The sequence below is a fragment of the Amblyomma mixtum genome, chromosome 4 (assembly GCF_055824585.1).
Source record: "Amblyomma mixtum isolate Tamu chromosome 4, ASM5582458v1, whole genome shotgun sequence".
NCBI classification, from domain to species: Eukaryota; Metazoa; Arthropoda; class Arachnida; order Ixodida; family Ixodidae; genus Amblyomma; species Amblyomma mixtum.
Window position 1 is genome coordinate 62,688,134 of NC_143015.1, and position 10,286 is coordinate 62,698,419.

Consider the following 10,286-nt stretch of genomic DNA (forward strand, 5'->3'; position numbering starts at 1 on the left):
ATATATTTGTGGAGACTCGACGACGACTGGTGTCTACGATTCGTCTCCACAAATTTGTGACTCCGGACTTCGCGTCTTCGTTCGCTGCTCCTGCCCTGCGCTTTGCATCAGCCGCTTCGCTAGGCCTGCCACTGCCCGGAGCTAGAGACCCCGCCTACCCTTCGTCCTGCTTGGTCTCCGCACTGCACTTCGCAGTGACTCTTCTACCTGTGCAGCAGAGCTAACGTTTGGCACTACTCTCCGTGTCCCTGGCGAATTCTTCGAGACCTCACCACCCACGCCTGCTGACGTCTCAGATCACGCCTACCGCCTACATAGCGCTATGAGCACTGTCGTTCCACCACGTCAGCGCCAGTGGCTGAATACAAACTAGATTGTACCCGACTTTCTAGAGTTTCTCACTATAAATACCTCGGCGTTTACATTTCGTCTAATCTCACCTGGAACGAGCACGTCGAGCACGTTTCTGCTAAAGCTTATGGCATGCTAAATTTTCTGAGAAGAAATTTAAAATGACACCACTAAAAGTTAAAGAGCTTCTATATTTTACCTATATTCGGCCAATATTGGAGTATGCTTGTGTTGTTTGGCACCCCCCTACTTTAAATTTAACAGACATGCTTGAGCCTATTCAGAACATTGCCGCTCGGTTTGTCTCAAGTAATTATGATTTTAACAGCAGTGTTACTAACATTAAACTAACGCTGGGATGGGAGCTGTTACGGAAACGCCGTACCAACTCCCGGTTAGAAAAGCTGTATAAAATCTTTCACCGAAAAATAAAAATAGATAAAGAAAATTATTTGCTTCCACCGCATTTCAGGTCAAACAGACTTGACCATGGATGGAAGATTAGACAAATGAAATGCAAAACTAACACTTATCAAAACGCATTTTTCCCATCTACCATTCATGACTGGAATCGCCTGCCCCATGAAATTGTTGAGTGCCGTTCCGAACCTATGTTCCGCGCTTTGCTGTCGGATGTATGAGTGCGCATTTGGCTTTCTTTTTTTTTCCTTTCTTTTTTTTCGTCATGTCTTTTTGTTGTTTCACACTTCATTCATTTTGTACTTGCTGTGTGATGCTTTGTTGTATTGCTTTATTTTTCCTTTCTCTTTTTTTTCTGGCCTATTCTTCTGTTATGTATCCTCATCCCCCTGCAATAATGCCTACGGGCGCTGCAGGTATTTCCAATAAATAAATAAATAAATTCCCGTCGTGTCCACGTCCTCTCCGACCTTCAGCGGTGCACTCACGTCTTTGTTCGCCACGACGCCGTACGCCCGCCTTTACGACCACCATACGATGGTCCGTACCAAGTGCTCCAGCGTGCTCCTAAGCACTTTCTCCAGCTCATCAACGGCCGGCAGGACACAATCTCAGTTGACCGCCTTAAACCTGCTCATCTTGACACCGACGTCATCGCAAACTGTGCCGCTGCATTCCCTCCCGACCGTGCCAGTCCTCGTACCGTAAGATTTGCACCAGGAGTATACGCTTTTCGCCACTCACTCCTCGCTCATGGCTTCATCGCTAGAGGAGCGGGGGGGGGGGGGGGGGGGGGGGGGGGGTGCTGTAGCGTGCCATCGTGGTCCGGCAGCAGAAGACGACGACTGTCCCAGTACGCCTGCCAAGCACGCGCAGACTTTATTTCGTGGCTGCTTAACTGCAAGGCCGGCGGAGCGCTGTTCGTTCCAGCCTGGCTGAGCGCGTCCAGCCAAATATATTTGTGGAGACCCGACAACGACTGGTGTCTACGATTCGTCTCCACAACGCCTTTCGCATCAATTCGTTACCGCACCGGAAATATCAATTTCTTACGTTTTCCTTTCACCGCTCCAGTACTTTTACATATATATGCATGACTTTCCATTTTCCTCGCAGCATTTCGCTTCAGCTTTTTTTTTTTTCGCGTGCGAACACCAGCTGCAACAAAAATACATCAACCTATTCGAAGGCGGGAACTCCATCGCATCCCGCCTTCTTTGATCCTCTGTGCCGAGTCCGCGCTTTCTTATGCATAGCGACCGCGTATAGAACTGAGTTTGATCAACATGGCTCTCTGTGTATCACAGGGGCTGTTCAGCAAGTCGCATAGTGCATGTTTGAACACATGAATGTTTGCTTGGGGGCTTCTGCATGCAAACACACCCATGCCACACCGTATGACCATCATGCCTGAAAACGAATCCTGGAGCCTTCCTGCATACCTCCATAGAACTCCCCTAGAAGGCCCGCATTCGGTTCAAGATACAACCTTTTAAATTGGTGTCCTCAGAACGCTATTCTGCACACCTGAAAATTACATTTCGGACTCTTTCGGGTTTTTCATTTGAGAGCTTTCAAGGCAACAACTCAATATTGTTGCTTCCTGCAGTTTGCTGCGCGATGGTTCTCCGTTCTTGCTTTCCATTTTATACTTTAATGTTCGCTTGCGATTCGAGCAACTGTTTGAAGGCGTATAAAAAATATAACTTGGTCAGTTATGCTGCAGAGCATTGTGAAAATTTATCATAGTCAACAGCATGACTACGTCCACTGCCAGGCAAAAGCATCTGTCATGTCTCTCCAGTTAACCCTGTCCTTTGCCAGCTGCGCCCACTATGTCCCCAGAAATTTCTTAGCATCATCCACCCAAATCTGTTTCTGCCGCCCCCTGTTACTCTTGCTTTCTTTTGGAATCCACTCCGTCACCCTTAAGGACCAGCGGTGATCTTTTTGCACTGCCTGCCGTGCTCAAGCCCATTTCTTCCTCTTGATTACGTCTATATGATCACTAACCAGCGTTTGTTCCTCACCGACTCTGCCCTCTTCCCGCCTTAAAGCTACACCTGTCCTTTCTTTTTTTTTAGTTTGCTGCGTTGTGCTTAAGCTGAACCCTGTACGTTAGCCTCCATGTTTCTGCCCATAGGTGAGTAGCAGTACGATACAGCTGTTGTATACTTCTCCCGTGGGGATATTGGTAAACTGCCATTGATGATCGGAGAGAACCTGCCACACGCGCTCCGTCGCATTCTGATTATTTTAGGTAATTCTCCCTCATGATGCGTATCAGCGCTAACTACCTGCCTTAAGTAGACATATTCTCTTACCACTTCGAGCACCTCGCTACCAATTTTGACCTTTTGTTCCCGTTCGAGACTGTTGAACATTAATTTGGTTTTGAATTTGCAACTTTCAAGTCGGGCTGTCTTCAGGGATGCATATCTGATTGTTATTACTTTGAGCTGAAGCTAGAAGAAAGTATGCTTGTCATTTCAAATATTAATTTTTAGCAGTGGCATGAATTTTATTCGTTGCATTGCATTTAAAATCTCGAATAGTTCATTCTTTTTGCAATGTTCCAGCTTCCTATAGACAACAGATAAAAAATAGAGCAGAACTCACGCAGCCACTGCAATGAAACAAGAAGCGACGCAGCGTTTTGAGGGTACATTAAACATTTCCAATCCTTTTCCCACAGAGAAAAAAAAAAGCATTTACCGTTTATTGGGACTCGTAAGGATTTCCATGTCTTTCGCTGCACTACATCTATCCCTACGTTTTCTGAACCGCTGAGCTGCTTACTGAACAGGAAGCGTATTCCACACCTTCCCTTCCTTCATATGCTCTGCCTACGCCTCCTACACCCTTGAGAATCCGTTTCTCGCCAACTGCAAGCTGACAAAGCGAATTCCCTTTTTCCTACAAGAATATTTGTAGTGACGCTGCAGAGTCTTCCTCCAACTGGAAGAGAACTGCCAAGTGCTTGCTCGAAACCGCCTTTTGAATAGGTACAACTCTGAACAGCACTCCTTGAAGTGTAGAGCATCTTTTCCTTGATACGAAAGCAAGTATTTACCTCACTTTTATTGTAAATATTTCGGAAGAGCGAAGAACAGTCTCATTCTTGCAGCTTATTACCTTGGTACGTTCGTAAGCGCAATATGTGTCTAAATATAAGGCATAAAATGTGACCAAGCGGCCTAGTGATTTTTGATCAATCTTAAAAATCTTCGGAACTGCTTAGACTGACCGTAACTGCAAAAGGTTTGGTGTCATTAATATGGAAGCTTGTGCTGCATGAATGAGAGCATCAAAGGTAGCATCGAAATCAATGTGAGTGCGCCTGAAAAATTAATCCATATACTCAGGGAGGCATTCTGCGAAACGCTGTAATGATAGTGCGAAGGGTAATATACATGTCTATAACGACCGAACTGTGTGTTCCGCTACTCCCCAAAGCCGCTGGAATAAAAAAAATGATGATGAATATATGTAAATTTAATTGCAGATGCTTGCATGCAGACCATTTTTAACCAAATGTTATTGCGAGATATCACGTGTTCTAGGCGACCGTTTTCCTCTCTGTATATGAAGTAGAGATTTAAGGTCATGCTCATCAGGAAACACCGCACATTAACGTTGTATAAGTTGTAGCAAATATTGACCATGCTAATAATTTTTGTCATTTGCGGGGGTATACTGTGTACACCGTTGTAAGCTGTCCTCTACTCTCCTACCACATTCTTGGTTGTGCGGCACAAAACTGCTCAAGGAAACGCCGAACGGCATGCACGGAACTAAATATTTCACGCAAAATGTCGCGTAATTGTCACTACACTGAACTTCACGTTGCCTTTCCCTTACACCTTTTAAAAAGTGTGCGTGATCGTTGGTCCCCCATAGTTACATGAGAAAATATTGCAAATCTTCTGGAAAGTCCTACCCAGGCCCAGATGGCAAATGTGGTGCTTCTCAAGCGTGAATCAGCGTGGCGAGTCTCAAGAACTTGAACGCGGGCCGCGTCTGACGAGCCTGAGCGAGACTCAAGCGTTAGAACACACACGCCGTAAATTTGCTGCAGCACTCCGTCGATAGCGGTTAAAGACACGCGTTTCGTTGTTCGTGAGTATCCTTGATTGTGTAGCATGGGCAGAACACAGCCGTAAAGCGCAATATGTATTTTGCAGAAAACAATTTTTATTTTTTGAACGCGCGAAATTGGTCGCTAACAAATTATGACTACAAGCGCCAACAGTGCGCTGCACAAATCATTTCCATTGTCAGAAGACTTGCCAAGAGAGTTGCTAAAATAAGTAGCTATGAGCCTTGTAGCTTTCATCAATGTAGCTTGTAGCTTGTTGAAGCACTGCTTTTGAAGGAAACCTGAGTGTTCTTTGTCATGTGCCTGTATATTTTGAGTGTTTGATGCTTTTCAACAATGTGTTCCCGGCCAACGAATTTTGTACTCATCGGAAATTTTTCTTGGTTTGTTTTTACTGTTGTTCCCCCCTATGTAATGCCCGCTCGGGCCTTTAGGGTATTGGAATAAATAAATAAATAAATAAATAAATAAATGCTAAAGTAAGCCACAGCGCATAAAAGAGATTTTATTGCGTTAGTTGCATAAAAGCAAATAACGCACTGGGGCCAGGAGCCGGAACACGAGATGCTTTTCAAAACCTAACTACAAAGATAGCCATGAAGGCAGCACGAAAAATTTTTTTCTGGAACTCTACTAGCGAGGCATGATAAGAAGTTTGCCCGCTTTAAAAAAATATATAAAACGTATGGCTGGAAGGGGTACGTCTCTCGAATGCAAAAACGTCTGATGCATACAATGAAGCGCATCTGCAGAAAAATTTTGCGTGTTGCTGTTATACAGACTGCCAGACAAGCCGCATTCGTTACGATTTCTGCAACTCTAGAAGGGTCCTTGAAAACATCATGTTTGTCCGAAAGCGAGTTTTCATTTTTATTGCTCCTAAACGCCCGCTATCAGGTTAGGTTCCTCGTTCGAAGGGGCATCCACAAAAGAGGGAACTGCGTGGAAGGCCGACGATATGCACGCAATGCACACAGTGAATTTCTCCCCACGTCCGCTATTTCTTGTGGCTGACAAGCTTTGAAGTCGTGCCAGGAAAATGGGACGTTCGACACAGACTGAATCCGCAATTTTGGCCTGATGGGACAGCTTGTTCTGAGTAAAGCTCGTTGCCGACTGATTTTCGTTCGCTACCGACTGCAGATGGCGCATACCGAGAAGCTTACTGACGTAATGCATCTGGATGTACATTAAGGCAAAGTCACTCTCCCTGAGCCCCTAGGCTTTAGAGATAAGAATGGTCATGGTTGAAGTTAGCAAAAAGCGAATACAAAATTGGTGGCTCAAAAGCAGAGTGATGTCAGGTTTACCTTGTTGGACTGAAAACATCTTTAAACACATTGGAAAATTTTGAGACCAGTTTATAACAAATTTAACTAAAAATAAAGGAAAAGTCCAGCATAGTAACAACCGTCATTTCATCTCCGTCCTTCTCGATTACCTCTCTTTAGGGCGCTGGCTTCCGCGAGACAACGTAAAACGCTTTGCTTTAACAGTTTTAATCCTACTTATAGATAAGGTTATCTTTTTCAGAACAGCTTCTGTTTCTAATTTATTAATCCTGCTGTGTTACCACGGTTTTTTTTTATTAAATTCCTGCTCACTCTCGTATATAGCCTCGTCAGTATCAAACCTGCAAGGCAAGCATATCTCTCGTCAAAGAATGTTTTGTACATACTTGTTTCTGGGGAAACCAAGCTTGTGTCTTGCCATCGGTAAATTTAAAATGTCAGCAAAAGGAAGCGCACAATTTTAAATCCTGAAAGCGTGAAGGGTATGAGAGAAGAATAGCGGTCGCCAGTTTTCCACGGCCCACATGCTGTGCAAATGCCAAGTAATCGATTTCCGGTTAACATCCCTGCCTTTTCTCTTATTCCTCCTCCTCCGCCTCTTTCATGTAACCTACTAGCAGTATAGCGCACTGTTTTTGCTTCAAAATATGGATAAGTAAAGAAATACCATATTTGGTTTGTCTAAGAGGCCAATGTTCGTCGCGTAACTTTTTTCACGATAGGTAAGAGTGTATGTGTGTTTCAGTCTAGACAATACCTTTCGTTGCGCTTCAGGTTATTTTTTTCTACTGAACTTGGCGTTGATGTAAAATATACAGACGGGGCACCAGCTAAGAAGTTATTACGTCTTAAAAAAACACTCTTTCCAGTACACCTTGTTTCATTTGAAGCTGAATCACGTTTTGTCCCTGAGTATTCGTCCTATTCAATTACTGAATCTGAAGTCAATGTCCTCCCATAACCTCTGGCTCTCAAGAATCCTCTTACCGAAATTGGGTCTTATAATTGGTGGCCTGTAACTATGAGCCTCACATGCCTACGGTTATCGAAAGCCCCAGCGCGTAGGCACAGGACACTGCACAACATGGTCATTAAATTTTGAAGTGCGAAGGCGGGAGAAAGTAGTTAACCGTTTCCGCTTCTCGAAACCTCAGGGGTAGTTTCACTACACCAGGGCAGCCACTACACAGCGCAAGCGTTCCCCGGAGGACAGTTTAAACTCCCAGCTATTAGCGGATAGCCGGAAAGCCGACTGGGAAAGTATACTGTGCGTTCCGAGAAGCGGAAAAGTGGAGTCCGGGGATTAGAGAGTTCTCGCACGCCTGAAAGGGAGAAGCCGCAAAGCTGGTAACGCACGTTAAATAGCGCGGTAAACATGATGTTTACTCATGGCACAATGAGCACTGAAGAAATCTGAAGGAAAATGTAGGAAGATATTATTACGCCGGCGCATTCCTTTTGCTGTTTTTGTTCCTTGCTCTTCAAAGAGGCTGGCCTCTCCAGCAGGATCATCTTTAGTGCCATAAAAGTAGCAGGAAAATGAACTAATCCATACCGACTGCTACTACCTTCTCTCCGGCAAACTCTCTTTAGTACTTCCCAGAAAGTATTGAAGACACGCACAGACCTCAAAGAATACATCTAAATGCCCGTTGCGACTTCAAACATCGAAAAGTGTGATTTGTTTCTAGAGGCGTTTGTCGTTTGTAACTGCGATACATATTCGATATTTTGCACAATGTGTTCTCTGTATAATTTTATTACTCCGTCTTAGTTGCTCCAGCTCAGTTCCTTACCTACTTCGAAGTGTTTGTTTTCTCGCTGTCCTTTCATTTATGCTTCTCCCCCCATTCTACGCTTCCGCGCTGAAAGTTAAATTTCCCTTTGCAATGCGTTTCACTTCTTTCTCCGCCCCTTTATTTGGTATATTGGGATTTCAAACGAGAATTTTCCGCACTAAACACTATTATGTGGTTGACCACACTCTGCAGGAACTGAAAACTCACACCGACTTGGCGGCGAACATGACAGCCGATCGTGTGGCATCACACCCATAAAAGGGGCGCAAGCTCACTCGTGGAGACAAACAATCATCTAAGAGGGGAAAAAAAACTCAACTATGACCTTATTTGTTGAACAGTTGCCGCGTTATGTATATATTGTTCCGGGTCAAAAATGACACGCAGCCGTTCCTTAGAACGCTCCCACTTTAATCACTTCGTCTTCTTCGCCTTCCTTCTCTGCAGTACATACTATATTCCTCTTTTGGTGTTTCTTGTTGCTTCCGCTACCTTATTTCTTTGAGGAAACAAGCCCGCTCGTCTTTTTATTTTTTGCAGATGAAGGGTATGGACGGCTCCAATTCAAACTTTTAAAATATAACGCTGTTGGTTGTGCATCTCCTTTCGATGTTATTTGCAGGCACTAAATATGAGCGTAAGTTTTTTGCTCATGCTGTAATTACTTGTTGCTTACGTCATTCTGTAGCCTTCGTTATTTACTGATGAGTTTGTATTTCTTTCTTGGACTGCGTTGGCTAAATAAACGGCAATAATCACAGAATCGCAAACATCGTTGTTCTGACCATGATGTTACATGATCGTTACAAGACCGGCGGGCGTTCATTCTCTGTAAAAGACCGTTAAGAGTCTTGAAATCCCTCCACATTATCACCTTACTACTGTTGAGGATTTGCGGGGTCGAAGCAGAGCACCAGAGCAAGATGACCAGCGTGGCAGGCTTCTAGTTCCGACCTGCCCGTGCCGGGCGTGCGCTCCGAGGTACTATGTTTGGTACTATGTTTAATAAAGCAAGGACATACTCGAGCAAATGGTACGAGCCGGCAACCTGGCTCAATATCCTCCAGAAGCTGAGCATTTTGACGCACTTATCTAATCGCAAATTTTCGCCAATTTGACAACGAATTTGAAAAAATAGATGCGATTCACCACCGAAGGGTAAGCCAAGAGAAGTACGCCTTCAAGGAATTTCACTATTGGGACTGTCAGCTGAAAGTGATCCCGGTAAGCGGCGCTGGCACCCCTACTACAAGAAGCGGCAGCTCTCACGAGAAAACATCTGAGGTTCTGAATGAAAATGATCCCACTACTGCTTTTGTGGATGCGGAATCTCTTAAGGGAATTCACAGAAGCTAGAAAATGGCGCGAAAAGTATACATGCGCCTTTCTTGACTGCAGTTAGTAGTAGACCGCAGTAGACTGCAGTAGGCCTTTTCTAGAAGTTTCTTCTGATGACCTCCACGATCATCGCTGTACAGTGCATTTAAGGTACGACGCCATGCAATAGTACATAGTATTAGCATGTTGCCGGCTTGGGGGATTCTTCGAATGATTTTATGATTCGAGTGTATGCTACTGTATTAATACATTATTTCGCACGCACTGAGATTCGACATGGCTTTGGCGGAAATTATGCGAAATTACTCAAAATTTTCAGGATTTCTACCGACACTTTGCTTCCACACTGCTTGCAACTTAGTGGCTATTTCGGTAATTGACATCATTCCTCAGTGACCGTACGGCGTTAACAGTGAAACAGGAACCTTTATTCCGTTTTACGACCTTTAAACAGTAACGTACCGAATCTCTGTCTAAGAAGCAATTTCTAGAACGCAATGACACTTGTGATAAATATAAAGATTTGAGTGCAGAGGCTAGAGGTGTATCATAAATTACAGAGAGCCGCAGGAGCCGGAAACCTTGAAACTTCTGAAAAATAAGCTGTACTATGAGCACTCAGCGGAATATTCCATTACACACATTTCTTTTGAAAAGCCCAAGTTTATAGGGATCTACTAAGGTTATCTGATTTCTAAAAGGTGTAATTACTCATCAGCATCTGCCGAAGAGCGACAACGGCTAGGAAGGAAGACTGTATAGCTTTCACAAAAACGTCGTTGTTCAAGAAAAATTTCTCCTAGGGCGGATGAATAGGCATACAGCTCAGCTTTGAAGGTTATATGCAACTTTCTTGATTTCACGATAAGCACTTAATGATTTAGTGATTTGAAATGAATAACCTGAATGAAGGCGGCCATCAGATGATACTGACCATTTAATGGTCTGCGTTTCTATCGTTGTAAAATAACGTTACTTTCAAAAGAA